Source organism: Parasteatoda tepidariorum, chromosome 1 (assembly GCF_043381705.1).
Source record: "Parasteatoda tepidariorum isolate YZ-2023 chromosome 1, CAS_Ptep_4.0, whole genome shotgun sequence".
NCBI classification, from domain to species: domain Eukaryota; kingdom Metazoa; phylum Arthropoda; class Arachnida; order Araneae; family Theridiidae; genus Parasteatoda; species Parasteatoda tepidariorum.
Genome location: NC_092204.1, coordinates 50,158,714 through 50,179,855, shown reverse-complemented (window position 1 = coordinate 50,179,855; position 21,142 = coordinate 50,158,714). Strand labels below are relative to the sequence as shown.

Here is a 21,142-nt window from a genome sequence, read left to right as displayed (position 1 = left end):
ATACAGGAAGGATTTCTTATGTTTATACTGTTTAAATCGATATTATTTATATGCTTCAGACAGAATAAAATAGCTGAGTTGGAATGAATTTCTATGATTTCGACAATTTCTGGCTTCATTTTTTTCTAAAAAAAATCATTCTTTAAATTTTTTTGTATGTCAGGAAGCATTGAAAAGAATGGAACGCCTAAAATTTTGTTGGAAATGTACATCAGTTTTAATTTTTTATTCTCTTGCGAGTTGGGATCACCAAGGTTTCATTTTTGTTTATGTAGGTCAGTTTACTCACATTCTTTAAAAAGCTATTTAACTTTAAGTTTAAAAAAAACTATTCTACAATATAAGAAAACTTACACTACACTGTAAGAAATGTCCGTGTATTTTAACATCAAAGATGGTATCAACTACTTCACACCAAAATGGTGTTCCACTTATTCTATTACACTACTTGGAATAAAGTAGCATCCCTCATTTTTTTGAATTCAGTAGTAGTAAAATTTGTAATGAAATAAGATGTGCATAGGAGTCAGTAAGTATATTATTACAATACAATATAAAATAAATAAATATTTCAAAAATAAATTTTGTTTTTTCAGTTCTTCGAAATTCTATTTTAGCGCTCATAGCATTAGTAATAAAGGGGAAATAATTATCAAGCCACTTTTCTCGAAATCAATCGTAAAGCACGTTTGTTTGTTTTTTCAATTGAAGAGCAGTATACGTGTTTAGATTTAAATTAAACCTTTTAAATAGTATATGAACTCTCGATTTGGTGCTAAACCGAAATAAAATGTTCCTTTACACAATTTTTTGGCTTGTTCAACATCATATTCGGTGAGATAATGCTTTACAGTTTTAACAGTGTACCACTCATGAATTTTAATGCATTTTAATTTTCTTTTCAATTACTGTAAAGTATTATATTCTTTCATGAACAAAGTCATTTATTCAAGGAAAAGAAATATTTTATAGCATACTTTGTCATACGCTACAGAATTTTGTCTTAAGTCTTCCCTTAACCTTATGCATTTTACCATACTACTCATCTAATAGCGTGTATATTTGCAATGATCAAGTCATTACTCGAAATATTTTGTTTTTAGATAACGGGGTAAAAGGATTTTTTTCTCCATAATTCAGATCCCATGTTTGGCACATAAAAAAATGGCAAAAATTTACAAGCAACATCCACATAAAGCTACGCATGCCACTTCAATGCGCTATTTAAGGCTTGGGGATTTCGACGATTTCAAGTTCGGCAATTGTGTTTTTCTTGTGGTTTTTTCAAAAACCGATCAATTATGCCTCGAAGAAAACAGCGATCATCTTTTGATCAAGTAACCGAGTTCGACAGAAGAAGGATAGTGACCTACCGAGATTGTGGATTATCTTTCAGGGAAATCAGTAGTCGTGTTGGACGAAACCAAACAACTGTAATGCGGATATGTGATCGTTGGATGCAGGAAGGTACGACGGACCGACAGGTTCGATTGCATCCACCTCAGAGCACCACTTCGCGTGAGGACAGGCGAATTGATCGCTCAGTCACATCACAAACCATAGCACAACACATTCAGTCTGAAATGCATTATCCAGTGTCTGTGCGTACCATTCGACGTCGTTTACAGCAGAGTGGTCTGTCCGTAAGACGTCCATTGCTTCGTCTACCCTTGACGCAGAACCATAGACGTCTCCACCGCCAATGGTGCGATGAAAGAAGGATGTGGACGACAGAATGAAATGAAATTGTCGTTACAGACGTGTCACGCTTCTATCTGCAACACCACGATGGTCGCATTCGAGTCTGGTGACACCGTGGGGAGAGGATGCTGAACAGCTGCGTTATACACCGCCACACTGGTCCTGCACCGGGTATTATGGAATGGGGTGGTATTGGATATCACTCTCGCACTCCTCTAGTACGCATTGCCGGTACTTTAAACAACCAGCGGTACATCTCCGAGGTGATGGAGACAGTTGTCCTTCCTTACCTGCAGTGCTTGCCTACAGCCATATTTCAATAGGATAATGTGCGACCACACGTGGCACGCATTGTCCAAGGGTTCTTCGTCAATCGCCAGATTGAATTGCTTCCCTGGCCAGCTCGCTCTCTAGATCTTTCGCCGATCGAAAACATGTGGTCCATGAATGCTCAATGATTGACCCAGATTACATCCCCAACTGCCACACCAGATCAACTTTGGCAACACGTGAAAGCTACTTGGTTTTCTGTACCCCAAGAACACATCCAAAGTCTCTTTGAATCAATGCCGAGGTGTGTGGCAGCGGTGATCTCCAGCAATGGCGGCTACTCTGGCTACTGATTTTAGCAGAAACGACACTTCACAGAAGTCTATAAATTTAATCATTTGATACTTGGTCAACATGTTATCGACAAAATAAATTTTGTTGTGATATCTCTTGTCTTTCTTGGTGTTGCAATTGGGGTGGCCAGCAGTGTAGTTAAATTCGCTTTTCAGTTTTATATTTTTTAGCATTTGTGAGTTAATAAGAGTTAAATTTTGAGAACTAAAATATCAGGTAAACCACAACCATGTGATCGGAAAAATTACCAAATGAATGTTTCAAATACCATATATTTCAGTTTTATTAACCATTATTATGATTAAAATTACCAGGAATGTCATTATCATAACGTTCGATGATCTCTTTTCCAGACTTTTTTTGTTCACTATTACATCTCTAGAAACGAAAACAATTTCTGAAATCATAAATGCTTAAAAATGCTGAATAATTCAAAATTTCAAAGTTCTTTTAATATCATTCTTTTAGCAGCGAATTCCTTAAAACAATTCATATAAAAACTGAAAATTTTCTTAAATCATAAAAGCGATAGGAATCTCTTTCTTCTGTGAAATAATGCAGACAATTTACCCCCTCATGAATTTTAATATGCTTGTTCAAACAATTTTTCGAGATTTTTTTTATACGTTATACTAAACACAGATAAAAAGAAACTCACTTTCAAGAAATACTTCAGGAACTGAAAAGAAAAAAAAGAAAACGACACTCTGTTCCTTTTCTGAAAACGAATAAAGCGATATATGACCGGTTTCTAGTTTAAAATGTGCACCCAAACGGAATAGTTTTCAAGAATGAAATAAACACTTTCTTATGCTTTCATTACTTTTATTGAAATCCTGGAGCGAAAACTCCATGCAAAAGATTTCGGCTTACTCTTCCGTTTGATGGCATGCTCGAAAGAGAAATTGAAATTTAAGGTGATATATTTTAGAAATAAAAAACTGAACATTTAAAATAACATTTTGAATACTCTTAAAACAAACAATTCTTTTTCACAAAAACTTGAAAAAAAATTAAATAATTTAAATTTATACTGCAACTTCAAGTAAAGAAAGGGTCAATTTTGTACAATGCTTGAATTTAAACAAAATAAAAAAAGCAAAAAAATAATGTCATGTTAACAGACGTACTAAAGTTTCGGTTCTCGTATAATGGAGAATCTTCCTTAATGTCAAAACAGACCATCCTGAATAACTTTTGATCTAATGACCGGATATTCACGTTCTAAGACTCAATCTTCAAGGGGAGGATTTAAAACATGCTAATTAGTTAGTGCAGATGATATTTTTAATATGGAAATCAGATACTATAGCGTACTTTCCCTAAATAAGCATACTTTTTTTTTCGATGGATTCGTATTTCTGACCCCCAAAATATGGTCCCCATAGTTTGGTAAGAAGAGCGATCCAAAGTTTGAACCCCTTAATGTTATTTTTTTTCGTGATATCTCGAGAAATCTTTAAGTGAGTTTAAACATTTTTGCACACAATTATGAGATTCGTTTATTCTAAGGTAATTCCATGCAACAAAAAAAATTTTTAGTAAAAATTTATTATTTTTTATTCATTTTTTAATAATAGTCTAAAATATTTTGAATTGTAAGGCATAAAATTTATTAACATTAGCTTACGAATGTAAATTTTACGTAGAAAATGCAAAATTAGAGAGAAATCGGTCTTATAGCTTCTGAAAAATCAAATTTTTAAAAAGTCGTATGCTTAAAACTCGATTCCTAAAGAACTATTTAACCGATTCTACTCGCGTTTCGCATTTTGTTATATAAAATTACATTCCTTTCAATTACTTTCAAATGATGGGTAAATTTCCATACCTCTCAATTCAAAATGTGTTCGACTAATATATATATATATATATATAAAATAATAATTAAAAAATATATTTTAGCATGGATAAACGGATAAACGAAGCGAATTTTTGGATAAACGAATTTTAGGATCGTGTATAAAAAAATTCAATTCGCTTAAAAATTTCTCGATCTATCACGAAATGAGCAAAAAGTAAAATTAACATTAAATTGTACTAAATTTGGATCGCTCTCCTGACCAAACTATGACGACCATATTTCCCAGATTACAGTCCCTTAATTTTGGGGTTAGAAATCCTAGTCCATCATGAAAAAAGCATGTTTATTCAGAGAAAGTACGTTGTGTTGGATATCGTACCTTAAAATTGTCGGTACTAATTAATTGGCATATTGTAGTTCACCCTACGAACCATTAAGATTGAGTTTGAACTTGAGGATCTGATCATTAAATTAAACGTTATTCAGGATGATCCGTTTATTTTTTTATTTATTTATTTATTTATTTATTGCGAATTGTACATAGATGCAACAGAAAATCATAAACAAGTTTCTGCGAAAAAACAATAAGGTTCTCAAATAAAGTAGGGTAAACAAGATTTAAGTTTTTCGAAACTTATTTTGTAACTTTTGTTATTTTCCAGTTTATATATAATTTTTATATCACATGCATAAAATATTGCTAAGTGTCATCATTACTGTTAATCATATACTTAATACTCTTACTATAAAACACTTTCACTATGAGAAACGATTAAAAAAAATTAAATAAGATTAATAAAAAAAACTAAAGAACTAAACCTCAACTCTGTAAACACTCAAAAATTTTATAACAATTTACATGCTATTTATTTTCCTAGCTTGGAGTTTTTTTTATTAATTATTGAAATAAATTATAACTCGCTCAAAACACCATACAGATGCAACAATGCTTAGACATGATCAACAACTGTACTAAAATTGGACCTTTTTAATGATTATGAGATATCTGTTGAAAACACTGATGAATAAGAGAAGTTTTATGCTAAGTTCAAAAAAAGCAACTTGTTAAACTATATAAGAAGAGCCCAAGTAGTAACGAATGTAAATACATCAGCAATATGTTTCTANGGAGTTTACGGAATCTGCACTCAGAATGATAGGACTTTTTGTCGTAGTTTGATCCGAAATTTTTCAAAGTAATTAATTTTTTCTTCTTGCACTGAGAAAAAAGTACGCTCAAGACTACCAGAATACGGTAAAATTTACCGTTTCTCTGGCTCTAAGGAAACACCACAAAGCACGGTAATTTTTACAGAAGCGCTTTGGTAATGAATTTGGTAAAATTAACACTAAAATGTGGTTTTATGATAAGTAATAATTTAGTATAATAATAATTTGGATAAAAGTTGGTAACTGTGGTAAAATTTGGTAATTTTATCCTGATACCTTAAATTATTGCATAACACCATTTATTTAGTTAAATTCATTTTTCAGTTTTATATTTTTTTCCACTTGTGAGTTAATAAGAGGTATAATTTCGAGAACTAGAATGTCAGGTAAACCACAACTATATGATCGGAAAAATTACCAAATGAATGTTTTGAGTACCATATATTTCAGTTTTCTTAACCATTATTATGATTAAAATTACCACGAATGTTATTACCATAAAGTTCGATGGTTTTTTTTCCAGACTTTTTTTGCGCACTATTACATTTCTACAAAAGAAAACAATTTCTGATATCATAAATGCTTAAAAATGCTGAATAATTCAAAATTTCAAAGTTCTTCTAATATCATTCTTTTAGCAGCGAATTCCTTAAAACAATTCATATAAAAACTGAAAATTTTCTTAAATCATAAAAGCGATAGGAATCTCTTTCTTCTGTGAAATAATGCAGACAATTTACCCCCTCATGAATTTTAATATGCTTGTTCAAACAATTTTTCGAGATTTTTTTTATACGTTATACTAAACACAGATAAAAAGAAACTCACTTTCAAGAAATACTTCAGGAACTGAAAAGAAAAAAAAGAAAACGACACTCTGTTCCTTTTCTGAAAACGAATAAAGCGATATATGACCGGTTTCTAGTTTAAAATGTGCACCCAAACGGAATAGTTTTCAAGAATGAAATAAACACTTTCTTATGCTTTCATTACTTTTATTGAAATCCTGGAGCGAAAACTCCATGCAGAAGATTTCGGCTTACTCTTCCGTTTGATGGCATGCTCGAAAGAGAAATTGAAATTTAAGGTGATATATTTTGGAAATAAAAAACTGAACACTTAAAATAACATTTTAAATGCTCTTAAAGCAAACAATTCTTTTTCACGAAAACATGAAAAAAAATTAAATAATTTTAATTTATACTATGTCTGCAACTTCAAGTAAAGAAAGGGTCAATTTTGTACAATGTTTGAATTTAAACAAAATAAAAAAAGCAAAAAATAATGTCATGTTAACAGGCGCACTAAAGTTTCAGTTCTCGTATAATGGAGAATCTTCTTTAATGTCAAAACAGACCTCCCTGATTAATTTTTGATCTAATGATCGGATATTCACTAAATGCTAATTAGATAGCGCAGATGATATTTTTAACGTGGAAATCAGATACTATAACGCACTTTCCCTAAATAAGCATACTTTTTTTTAGATGGATTCGTATTTCTGACCCCCAAAATTTAGCCGCAATCAGGGAAATATGGTTCCTTTAGTTTGGAAAAAAGAGCGATCCAAAGCTTGGACCCCTTAATGTTATTTTTTTTTCATGATATCTCGAGAAATTTTTAAGCGAGTTTAAGCATTTTTGCTCACAATTATACAATTATGAAATTCGTTTATTCTAAGGTAATTCCATGCAAAAAATAATTTTTAGTAAGCATTTATTATTTTTTATTCCTTTTATTAATAATATAGTCTAAAATATTTTGAATTGTAAGGTATAAAAGTTTTAACATTAGCTTACAAATGTGAGTTTTAAGTAAAAAATGCAAAATTAAAGCGAAATCGGTCTTATAGCTTCTGAGAAATCAAATTTTTAAAAAGTCGTATAGTTCAAACTCGATTTCTAAAGAACTATTTACCAATTCATCTCACATTTCACATTTTGTTATATAAAGTTACATTCCAAATTACTTTAAAATGATGAGAAAATTTGCATACCTTTCAATTTAAAATGTATTCGACTATTATGTATTAAAAAAATTAATGATTGAAAAATGCATTTTTGTATGGATAAATGGATAAACGAAGCAGATTTTTGGATAAGCGAATGTTAGAATCGTGTATAAAAATGTTTCAATTCTCTTAAATAGTTTTCGATCTATCACGAAATACGCAAAAAGTAAAATTAGCATTGAAGGGTCCAATATTCGGATCGCTCTCCTGACCAAACTATGATGACCATATTTCCCAGATTACAGCTACCCCTTAATTTTGGGGTTAGAAATCCAAGTCAAAAAAGTTTATTCAGAAAAAGTACGTTGCGTCTGATACCGTACCTTATTAAACATTCTCGGTACTAATTAATTGGCATATTGTAGGTCACCCTACGAACCATCAAGATTGAGTTTGAACTTAAGGATCTGATCATTAAATTAAACGTTATTCAGGATGATACGTTTATTTTTTGATTTATTTATTTATTTATTTATTTATTGCGCATTGTACATAGTTGCAAAAGAAAGTCACAAACAAGTTTCAACGAAAAAACAACAAGGTTTTCTAATAAGGTAGGGTAAACAAGAATTTAAGTTTTTTTAAATTTATTTTGTGACTTTTGTTATTTTCCAGTTTATATATAATTTTTTATCTCACATGATAAAATATTGCAAAGTTAATCATTACTGTTAATCATATACTTAACTATCTTACTATGGAACACTCTTACTATGTGAAACGATTAAAAAAAACTAAATAAAAAAATTAAATAAGATTAATTTAAAAAAACTAAAGAACTAAACCTCATCTCTGTAAACACTCAAAAATTTTGTAAAAATTTACATGCTATTTATTTTTCTGGCTGGATTTTTTTTTATTGATTATTGAAATAAATTATAGCTCGTTCAAAACTCCATACAGATACAACAATGCTTATACATGATTAACAACTGTACTGAAATTGGGACCTTTTTGATGAGTATGAGCTATCTGTTGAAAAAAATTGAGGAATAAAAAAAAGTTTTATGCTAAGTTCAAAAAAGCAACATGTTAAACTATATAAGAAGAGCCCAAGTAGTTACGAATGTAAATACATCAAAAATATGCTTCTAAAAAAATACTCGGCAGGAAATTTTCATGATTGAAAAATTACTTAATAATAATTTTTCTAAAAAGAAAATTTCATGATATTTGTTAGGAAATTCCTGAACCATTTGCAATTTAAAAATCAAAACGACTTCCAGTATTTCGACTAGAGTCTCAAAATGAAATAATAATAACAAAATACTCTGAATAACGTGTTTAAAAGTGTGTAGTAAATCTGAGTCAATAATTTATGACAGAATTAATATAAATACATCAAAATTATGTTTCTAAACATTATAAGACAAGAAATTTTCATAAATGAAGAATAACTTAATAATTCCCTTTAAAAAAAGAAATCTTGAGAAATTTCTTAAATCTCTTACCATTTAAATGGGAAAACAGATTCTAATAATCCAACTAGAATCGAAAAATGCAATAATAATAATTACAACAAATTACTTTGGATAACGTATTCAAAAATGGTTAGTAAATATATGTAATACTTTAAGACAGAATGAATGTAAATATTTATGTTTTTACAAAAATATAAGACAGAAAATGTTCTTAAGTGAAGAAAAACTTAATATTTTTTTTAAAAAAACAGGTAAATATTTTTAAAATACCCTAAATTTTTTTACGGTTTAAAAGTCAAAACGTATTCCACAAAATGCAATAATAATAACAAAATATTTTGCATAACGTTTTCGAAAATGCAAAATTAATTTAACTGAATAATTTATGACAGAATGAAATGAAGAAAAAAACGCTCATTTATACTCATACATTTTTTTTCTCTTTATCACCAGTTATTTATGCTACCCCCATAAAACATATTTATTTCCCACGGAAGAAAATTTTGCAAATAACACATTATTTAATACAAGTAGGTAAAGAAAACAACTTTTTTTTTATCCGATCAAACAAACTTTACCTTGAATTATTTATCGACAATACCTCACGTTCTTAATTTTTCCGCCGTAGTAATAAAATATCTTTTTTTTGTTTCAGAGTAAAGATGGCTCTTTATTATTTATGATCAAAAGGTAAGCGATAAAACGAAGTACTCCACTTCTGTATTGCATAGGAATAAAACGCAATCATCTATCAAACTTTAAAAACATTTCCATAGCTTATTGCGTGATACAATCTATATGCGGGTCGAGAAATACCATCCATCTCTCCCTTTTTACAGTCTTCAACGGGATAAAGGCGAAAGAGTTCGGAAAAGGAAGATTTGAAAAATATGCAGTTACTTTATTTTTATTTCTGAAAGATGATGGAATGTATTCTGAGAAGAAAAAACATGAATGAAGAAAAAATTGTCAAGTAAAAGAAAATTATAAATTAGTGGTTCAGCATGCAAAAATAACTTTTTTATTTGTGTATTGATGCTGTGTTTGTGATTAATTGAATGATTTTTGAATGAAATTTTCATATAAGTGTTAAACATTTATACAGTTTTATCGCAGCTAAGCTATTAAACATTTCACGCAGTAATAAAAACTTTATTTCACTATGAAAACGTTTTAAGACTTTTTAAAAGACATGATTAGTTTCTCTTTGGAAACTAAATTGAGTTATTAATTGTTGAAATACAAAAAAATATTTTATGTATTTATGTATGGATGAAAAAAACGTCTTGTAAACAAAACGAAATTATAAATTAGTGGTTCAGCATGCAAAATTAATTTCTTCATTTCTGTATGGCTGCTATAGTTGATTTACAAAATATTTTAAAGATTTTTATTCAAATATTAGGCAATTACAAAGTTTTATTACAGTTAAAATATCAAACATTTTTAGATGTACAGGAGGAAAGAATATTCTAATAAAATAACCGTGCTGTACGGTAAAGATATTCCTGGTAAAACAAAACATAATTGTGGTATGCTAATTTCCCCGTTCATATGGAAACGGTTCTGGTATTCAAAATTATCGTTCTTATTACTACACATTTAGTAAAAAGTACCAAACTGAAAGATAAATTTAATCGAATAAATGATTTTTATGCGTTATTAAATGGTTTCTAATGTACCATGATAAAATAACCAAACTTTACCACATTTACCAAATTTTATCCAATATTTAAAACCATAATTTATTGTTAATTTTACTGAAATTATTACCGAAGTGCTTTAGTTAGAAAATGTCGAGTTTTTTGGTGTTCTCATAAAACCAGAAACATGGTAAATTCTACAATATTCTCGTAATTTTGAACCTACATGTTTTGTCTGTGAATTATGAACCTTATTCTACCATTGAAATGTTTTAAAGCTTTTAAAACTAAGTGTATAATTAATTTTTATTTAGGAACCAAGGAACCAAATGGTTGATATTAATTTATATATTAACGTACTTATTTGAAAAAGCTTAACTTCGATAAATGAAACCTTTTCCCAACTTAACATAACAAGATCTTTTGTTATTTCAACTTCCTTTTTCTAAATTTAGTTCGAAATATTTACGAGTGAATGCAAATGACTTCCAAAAAAATCAAAGTCAAATTAAATATGCATTTCATACCCCTGACTATTATTGAAGTATATTAATAGTAAATCAAATTATAAATAAAACTTATTTTTCAATTTATAAAAATACGTTTTAAATTCATACATCAACGGTTCTCTCGTGATTTTTTAAACATAAGAATAAACAAAACTTTAATGTGAATAATAAACTTTTTTTTGTCTTTCTCTAATTTCAAAATATTATGCATTTAAAAATGACGTATAGCTAGACAGACAGGAAGAGAAAAGAAATCGAACTTCACTTTTCAAAAATATTTCGGATGTAATGATAACATCTGCTTCCATTTAAACGAAGTGATTTCTTTTATTGCTTTCTTCACATAAAAATTGATTGAATATGAAAGAAATATCTTGTTTTACTGTCCCCAGTGGCGCAATTGGTTAGCGCGCGGTACTTATAAGGCAGTGCCTGCAAGTAATGCCGAGGCTGTGAGTTCGAGCCTCACCTGGGGAAGANTTATTTAATACAAGTAGGTAAAGAAAACAACTTTTTTTTTATCCGATCAAACAAACTTTACCTTGAATTATTTATCGACAATACCTCACGTTCTTAATTTTTCCGCCGTAGTAATAAAATATCTTTTTTTTGTTTCAGAGTAAAGATGGCTCTTTATTATTTATGATCAAAAGGTAAGCGATAAAACGAAGTACTCCACTTCTGTATTGCATAGGAATAAAACGCAATCATCTATCAAACTTTAAAAACATTTCCATAGCTTATTGCGTGATACAATCTATATGCGGGTCGAGAAATACCATCCATCTCTCCCTTTTTACAGTCTTCAACGGGATAAAGGTGAAAGAGTTCGGAAAAGGAAGATTTGAAAAATATGCAGTTACTTTATTTTTATTTCTGAAAGATGATGGAATGTATTCTGAAAAAAAAAACAAGAATGAAGAAAAAAATGTCAAGTAAAAAGAAAATTATAAATTAGTGGTTTAGCATGCAAAAATAACTTTTTTATTTGTGTATTGATGCTGTGTTTGTGATTAATTGAATGATTTTTGAATGAGATTTTCATATAAGTGCTAAACATTTATACCGTTTTATTGCAGCTAAGCTATTAAACATTTCACGCAGTAATAAAAACTTTATTTCACTATGAAAATGTTTTAAGACTTTCTAAAAAGCATGATTAGTTTATCTTTGGAAACTAAATTGAGTTATTAATCGTTAAAATACAAAAAAATATTTAATGTATTTATGTATGGATGAAAAAAACGTCTTGTAAACAAAATGATATTATGAATTAGTGGTTCAGCATTCAAAATTAATTTCTTCATTTTTGTATGGCGGCTGTAGTTGATTTACAAAATGTTTTAACGATTTTTATTTGAATATTAGGCAATTACATAGTTTTATTACAGTTAAAATATCAGACATTTTTAGATATACGCGAAGAAAGAATATTCTAATGAAAAAAACGTGCTGTACGGCAATGATATTCCTGGCAAAACAAAGCATAATTGTGGTATGGTATTTTCCCCGTTAATATGAGAAAGGTTCTGGTTTTCAAAATTATCGTTCTTATTACAACACATTTAGTGAAAAATACCAAACTGAAAAATAAATTTAACCGAATAAATGGTTTTTACGCGTAATTAAATGATTTCTAATGTACCATGATAAAATAATCAAACTTTACCACATTTACCAAATTTTATCCCATATTTTAGAACCATAATTAATTGTTAAATTTACTGAAACCATTACCGAAGTGCTTACGTTAAAAAATGTCGAGTTTTTTGGTGTTCTCATAGAGCCAGAAACATGGTAATTTTTTTCATTATTCTGGTAATTTTGACCATACAGTTTTTTGTCCGTGAATTATGAACCTTATTCTACCATGAAAATGTTTTAAAGCTTTAAAACTAAGTTTATAATTAATTTTTACTTAGGAACCAAATGGTTGAGATTAATTTATATATAAATGTATTTATTTGAAAAGGTTTAACTTCGACAAATTAAACTTTTTCCCAACTTAACATAACAAGATCTTTTGTTATTTCAACTTCCTTTTTCTAAATGTAGTTGGAAATATTCCCAAGAGAATGCAAATGGCTTCAAAAAAAATTAACGTCAAATTAAATATGCAATTCATATCCCTGACTATTATTAAAGTATAGTAATAGTAAATCTAATTATAGTTAATCTAATAGTAAATATAATGGTAAATGGTAAAGTAATAGTAAATCTGATTAAAACTTATTTTTCAATTTATAAAAATACGTTTTAAATTCTCACGTCTACGTTCCTCTCGTGATTTTTTAAACATAAGAATAAACAAAACTTTAATGTGAGTAATAAACTTTCTTTTGTTTTTCTCTGATTTCAAAATATTATACATTTAAAAATGACGTATAACTAGACAGACAGGAAGAGAGAAAAATCGAACTTCCCTTTTCATAACTTCACAATATATCAGATGTAATGATAACATCTGCTTCCATTTAAGCGAAGTTATTTCTTTTATTGCTTTCTTCACATAAAAATTGATTGAAAATAAAAGAAATATCTTGCTTTACTGTCCCCAGTGGCGCAATTGGTTAGCGCGCGGTACTTATAAGGCAGTGCCTGCAAGTAATGCCGAGGCTGTGAGTTCGAGCCTCACCTGGGGAAGACATTTTGTACAAAAAGTTTTTAAGATAAAATATGAATATCTAAAATACGAATATCTAATAGAAATTTTTTTGATTAAATATTTGTTTCATGTTCCAGATAATTTATGTCATTGCTCAAAACAAATATTTTTGTTTCAATATCATATATATATATATATATATATATGATATTCGGAACTTTTCTGCGTTAACATTAACAATTTATGCACAGCTTTCTTCAGTATGTTATAGGAATTAATTCAAACGGAAGCGAATTAGCTAGAATTTTATACTAAAAATTTCAATTGCTCCACCCTGTAATTATTTTACCTAATCTAGGTTTGAAAAATGTAATCCTTAGAAATGTTAAGCAGTTGCACTATTCTGGGGAAAAACTTTTTAATGAATCTGTTACTAGCTTGGTAATGAAGTCGGTTGAAGGTATATTTTATACCTAAAACATATATTTAATATGGTTTGTCTAAAGTAAGAATTTCCCAAGCCTTTCTTCTGGATCCGTAGCGGTGACTATGGTAACGAACGAGATATAATTATTTCAAGTAGGGGTGTGGCGTCATTGTTGAGGACAGGGTTTGGCTCGAGTCGGCGAGATCCTTCGGACTATAACGTTAGCCTTAGAGTGAAAAGAATCTACCCTCCCTGAAATGAGCTATTCTTATTTCCATAGCAACAGACGGCCCCAGACCTAGTAGTTCTTACAGTAGACAAACTATATGTTAACGCCCAGCGTCATCAAAACATTCTCGTTTTCAAAAACATTCATTGTTGTAGAACATTTTTTTATCAGTATTATCATTTGTTTGTCTGATTGAACTAAAAGATTCTCACACCCATCATAATTTATAAATGGTTTCTTTATCTGTGGTTTGATCGAGAATTGNATATATATATATATATATATAAAATATGGAGAAAACATGGAAAAAATATAATAAAGATTTATGAATAGAAAAAAAAAATTAAAACTAAAATAAGTTAAAAATGTTATTAAAAAATTAAAAATTCTAAAGTCGGAAAACAAATTAATGAAAAGATATAGTCTCATCATCAACTCACACAATTATATCAGCAAAAAAGTGTGCTTTCTGATATTATTTTAATGAAAGCCAAAGCAAAATATATCACTAGAATAGTGTGAGGAGTATTTAAAAAAATATAGATATATCTATACTTACTATTTTGTTTTACAAGTGTCAAGGTTTTGTGGAATATAATATTTTATCATATAGATTATACTGTTTCAAGAGAAAATTTTCATCTACTTGCCCTTTTTTCAATTTTTTTATAGTTTTAAAAAACTAATCTCTAAAAGGTCCCTGTTTAAAGGGTTTTTTAAAACATATTATTTTTATTTCTGTTGGACCTGACTCAATTCATTCGATTATTTGAACCACGGTTAAAGTTTAGTATTACCATATCATTGCATAGTGTTCCATAGAAATTATCAATATTTCCGAATATACCATCATCATTATATTATAAATGCATAATGCGTCATTAAATCGAAGAAAAAATAATTGAACCTAAGAGTCAGCTTTGAGATGAGTAGCAACAATGATTGAATAGTAACTAGCTCAATAAGAAAATATAGTACTCAGCTAAATTGGTGCCTTAAATACAATTTGTTAAAACTGTACATGTGTTTTCAGAAAATATCGAATTTTTCCAATAAATTACTATGTTATGTGAAGTCAATATTTCGGTTAAAGTAATAAATCTGAATTTGATTAATATTTTTAATTATTACTGAAGCGAGAATATGGGTAATAAACACGATTAATCTGAATTATTTATAGTTTAGGTAACTGTAATAAATTAAGTATACTAATTATTAATTTAAGCTTATAATATTAACTAAACTTGTTTGGCAATGATTAATAATAACTACTTTATGTTACAAATTTGAAAACAATTATAATTGTTACAAATTTATGTCATAATGTTTCTTACTTTATGAGGCATATTAAATAATAAATTATTTTTGACGGAAAAGAAAAAAATTCTATTGAAAACAACCATACTGCAAGGTAATAACATTTTTGGTTAAAAGAAGAAAAAAACGTAATTCTGGTAAATAAAACCAAAATATACTATACTTAAAAAATTCATTTGGTAATTTTTCCATTCTTACAGTAACGATTAACCAGGTAATTCTTGTTTTCAAAATTACAGTTTTTATTACCACGCATTTAATAAAAAATTCAAAACTGAAAAGTAAATTTAGCCGACTAAATGGTTTATATACCATGCTCTAAGAAATCATGATAAAAGTGCCAAACTATGCAACATTTAACAATTTGTACACTACCTTCTTTATGCATGGGAACATCCGGGCAGTGCCCGGGGGCCCTTAAGAATCTTACTTTTTATAAATTGTATTAAAAAAAGCTTAGAATAAACAACATTACCTTATATATTTTGTAAAGTAACTATATTCTATTGTATAAAGTCTGCATTTTTTCCCACAAATAGTGATTGATTATCATGTAAACACCAATAACTTGAATAGTTTATCACCAAGAAAACTTAAAAAGGCAATTCTATGTTCCAATGAAAATTTTAGGTAATTGAGCATTAAAAGATGTTTTAATAACTGTTTAGTTTGACAAAGTAATTCATATCTTCTGATTTTTTTTTATTTGTTATACTTTTATGTTTATTTAATTTAATTACTTTAATTAACCTCCATTGCTTTGTAAATTATTTTATTATTTGAAGATTACAGCTGGTTAGCATCTTAAATGTGTTTTGTTTTTAATCATGCATAGTTTAAAAATGCTTTATTTGAGTTTTTGGGGCAATCAAAATGTGTTTAAATTTGTTGAAATTATTTGCATTTATTAAGAATGATTTATTTTATGTATGTGAAGTTTGGCATGTTATTGGGGTCCAAAACATTTTTGTGCCCGGGGGCCCTGCATGCTATTAAGACAACCCTAAATTTGTATCATTGTATATTATAATACCATACTTAATTGCTAATTTTACCAAAATCATTACAGAAGCGCTTCTACAAAAATTACCAAGCTTTTTTGTGTTCCATATAAAGCCAGAACAAGGAAAATTTTGTCATATTCAGGTAGTTCTAACCATACTTCATTTCTCAGAGTGCGATTTATATTTCCTTATCTAATAATTATATCCCTACGTCCACACTTATTTTATGATTAGTGATTGTTTAATGTATATAAAAAATTGTGTTCATCAATACACATCTTTTGAACTTAAATCCAAAAACAAAATTTCCCGTTGCTCATAACAATTAAAGGCATTCGTACATGATTTATTATCCAGAAACCAAGAGAATACATCAGCAACATCAAATATTGGAATATACGCTTATTTTGTTTTTTCTTCTGCAAAGATATATAATAATATCTACCTCACAATGTGATTTATAAAGAAATTGGGTTTCCCATGATCCTATTGGATTATGTCGTACCGAAAACGAATTATGTTGCTGTGGCAGCAAATAGATCTCAACTTGCTTACATTATTATAAGTTGCCATATAAGAAGGATTTTTTTAGATATTTGGTAGAGAAGAAAAAAGATTCTTACATAGGAAGAAAATATTAAGTCAAATGTTATAATAAACTTTTAATCATTTCATTTTCTTAAAAACTTATTTTTTAAAATAATTACTTCTTTCATTCTCAGATTAAAATTTCAGAAAGTTTTCCCTTTGAATACATTATTTTATGAAGTTGATTATTTGAATTCATTGAATACATTTTTATTCTTTTTAGTTAGATATGTGCTAAGAAAAAATTTTACTCCTGCTGAAAAAATTATTCGTTGGAAGCATTTAACCTCAAAAATAAATAACCTCTTCATACAATACTACTAATTTCAAATCCCTCAGTAAATTTGAACTGAAACTTTTTTTTTTTTGGTTTTATCCTCTAACGTTACTTTGACAACGTTACTTTGTTGCTTTTTCATTTTTTCTTCTTTTTTCATTATTTTGCAAAAAACAATTTTTCTGTTTCTTTTCTCACCTGATATTTTTGAATACGACCTCAAAGAATCTATTATAGATAGAAATTTATAATTTAAATGTAAAAAATATTAAATAATTTTTCCTTTCATGTAAAACAACCCCTTTTCCAGAATCAAAATTGTATTCTATAAATAATTATTGTATAAATTGTATTATTTCGATTATCAGCTTATTTTCTTGAATACGTAAGTAAATAACTTAAATCAAATATTCTTTTAGATGATAATAATTAATATGTAATCAAAATCATCATTCACGTAATTTTTTGAAAAATTTTTACAAATTTATAATGGACAAAGAAACATTTGAATAATATGCTAAAATATACTGTCCATTCTTTCATTTTCATTTGGATAAATAATTATTTCATTCTTTTAAATAATTTGCAACGGACTCTGCATCATTACATTACTTCAAAACTATTAAAAGAAATTTAAGTACACAGAAATAGAAATCTAAGATTAAGAAATACTTTAAAAACATATTTAATTGTTTTTCAATTTTCAAGAATTTCGATGGATACTAAAATTATCTCCTATATAATTATTTTGATCGTCCCGTCAAAAGGAATTTCATAAGGAAAGGAGAAAATAAGGTAAAAAAAAGAATCATTATGGTATATAAAAAAAACATTTAATACACAACATTGAATAACAACATAAAAATTATTTTAAAAAATTTGTTCAAAATATGTTGGGCATTGTTTCATTTATAGAATTAATAAATATTTTATTCATTCAAATGTCCTATCATTGGAGCAAACTCTAAAACATTATTTTCTAAGTTATAAAAAATATCCATCCTTATTATTTATTTTGAATTATAAAAAATATTGAATACATAAAGATAGAAATCAAGAATTAGGAAATACTTCAAAAATATCTTTAATTGCTTTTGAATTTTTAAGAATTGTGAAAAATGCTAAAATTGTTTCCAATGGATTACTGTGATCATCAATCCCAAATGTATACGCTAAAAAGAATCTCCTAAGTAAATATAAGAACAAAGTAAAATAATAGGTATTAGAAAGAAGAAAAAAACTCGCTGTTGTATATATAAAAAAAAAAGCCAAAAGCTGTTAGAGCTTCACGTATTAAGCCCCCGAAAAAAAGGAATAACAGGTAAAAAGAGCACTTACTCCCATTAAGTCTAGACAGACTCTCAACGGAAAACTTTCATAAAAAAAGGTATCGCAAGGTCTTACCTTGAATTGAAATTCTATGTTATCTTAAGAATAATGAACAAAGAAAAAAACAATACATTTTTTTACTTACAAGTTTTATACCCATTATGAATATCTAACTCTTGTGGGGAAAAAATCAAAGATTATTTTGTACTTCTTAAAATAAAACTGACAGAGAACTTCATTTTTTTTAAATTTTTTCAAGCAATAAGTAATACTCGGCAAAAGTAGACAATCCGCATGGATATATTGCAGATATACTTTTTTTCAAATCAAAAAATATCTTATGTTAAAAGTATCGTCTCAAAAATTCGAATTTTCGAGCAAAAGCACCAAAATTGTCATGAATTTTAATTAGGTTAAAACGATCATATTTTTGAGTTATGAAGTACTATTTGTACTTCAATCCTCAAAATACAGTTTAAATATCTCTAAGGGAACAGTGATGTCTCCTCTGGGAGTTGAAATGGAACTCAGATTCAGTACAACTGCAGGTATCTGCTTTTGCTGCATTTCTGAAAATAATTTTAGCCATTTTTTAACCAGAACACGCCTATTTCGTTTCGCTGTAAGTTTTTCATTCTCCGAATTAATTTAACTAAACGAATTAAATCCTGCAACATGCACTACACTATAAAAAAAAACGGATCAAATTATGCTATGAAGTACCGGCATTTTGGGTGAATCTTCCTGTAAAATCAATTTTAACTGTGAAATATTATGCCGCAATTTTTATAGTATTATATATTTAATAAAACCGATTCAGTGATTTTACTGTAATTATTACAGTAAAAATTACGATCAATCAGATTTTTTTTGTTCTGTAGCATGTTCCGGTGAGAATGGGTTTGAATGTAAGAGTACTGACACCCTGAGTACCAGTATACTTTTGCCGTAATTTAATCCGAACATTTTTTGCAGTGTAATATGCAAAAAACTTACATAAGAAAATTCCAAGGAAATAATTTTAGCTTATATTGAAGTTACAAAACGCAAGCTGGACTGAAAACTCCTTAAAATATTTAAATAATACAAATAAATGGGAAAAAAACAAGAATTATGTTTTTTAATTGCACAAAAGCACGTAAAAAAAGCTATATGCAATTAAAATTTTTAAAAAATGAAAAATATTAAGGAAATAAAATTTTAAGAAGCATTTTTTAAACCAAGCTTTCTAAAAAAACTCTTCAATTTCATTCTAAAAGAAAATTTCCCTTTAACAATAATACACACTTTCTCGATGCTATAAGATATGAAACTTTTAATTTAAGATTTTTTTTCATCTTAGGTGATAGGATATCATTCAAAAAAAAGGTTCATTCTTTAAAAAATCCTTCCTAGAGTAAGTTTGTTTTCTTTACTTAAGATTTCTCTTCAATGCAGGTGAAAGTAAATGGTCACTCTTAAAGATAAACACTGAAAGAAAAGTTTTAAAACATAAAATAAACAATAGTCTTGTTTTCACTGATCTTTTTAGAAGTAGTAGTAAGCTTAGAAACTTGATCTCTAATGCAAAGATCTCACCGGACCATATTATTTTTCGTGTTGAACTTAAAAGAAAAATTCCCAAACATTCATGGAAAATACTTTTTTTCTTAAAAAGAAAGTGAAGCTTTATTAAAATTTCATCATTTCTATTGTTTCAAGATACTATTTCCATAGTTGAATGTTGAACTGATTTTCCGAAAAAAATTCTGTTTTTTTTATTTATTATTTTTGCTCCAGCATATTTTATATATATATATATAGTAATTTTTTCAACTCATAAAAATTAAACCCATTCACTAGATGAACAAGAAACTGAATCTTGCAAAATACAAAATAATTTACTTTATAAGTACCAAAATTTTACACAATAATTCATTAATATAAATTATACTCGACAATATTTGGAAAAAATAATTTTGAAAATTTGAGAAGAAAAAAAGAGCACAAATTTAAAGTTGGTCGCGATATTTATGCATAATAATTCAATTTGTAAATGCTATTTTTATACGATACATCTCTAATTAAAAATAAGAAACTCGAAGAATTTTCTTAATTGTTCTAATATCTAAAAGTATAATAACGTAATAACTGGTTACAGCTTTAATTTTTTTTTTTTTAGAAAAAATCTTAATTCTAATATTTCTACATACAAGGTAGAAAAATTGCAAAAGAAAAACTGTAGGGGGATGTGTACCGTAAATAAATTATTGCTCATCTCTTGAAATGCATGTAAGTTGTGTATTAAATTTTCATTTTGTCACGAGTTTTACGCGGACATAGTTTTTCCTTAATAATTTATTGTATTGAATAAAAACAACTGAAGAACAAAAAACATAGAGAAAAGATGGCTAACTGACCACTAGGGGGGTAATCCCTTTCATAGATGTACTGTGTAAAATAGTTGGAGCACTTGATCTCAATGTTTCCAACAAATGCCACCT

At 28.0% G+C, this 21,142-nt stretch overlaps 2 non-coding genes across 2 annotated transcripts; both read left to right on the top strand.

Moving 5' to 3' along the window:
- The first annotated feature begins 11,268 nt into the window (after positions 1-11,268).
- TRNAI-UAU (transfer RNA isoleucine (anticodon UAU)) lies at positions 11,269-11,360 on the top strand. The gene is given in 2 exon segments: positions 11,269-11,306; positions 11,325-11,360. It is a non-coding gene; the product is annotated as a tRNA-Ile (tRNA).
- Positions 11,361-13,434: 2,074 nt separating this feature from the next.
- TRNAI-UAU (transfer RNA isoleucine (anticodon UAU)) lies at positions 13,435-13,526 on the top strand. The gene is given in 2 exon segments: positions 13,435-13,472; positions 13,491-13,526. It is a non-coding gene; the product is annotated as a tRNA-Ile (tRNA).
- Positions 13,527-21,142: the final 7,616 nt, after the last annotated feature.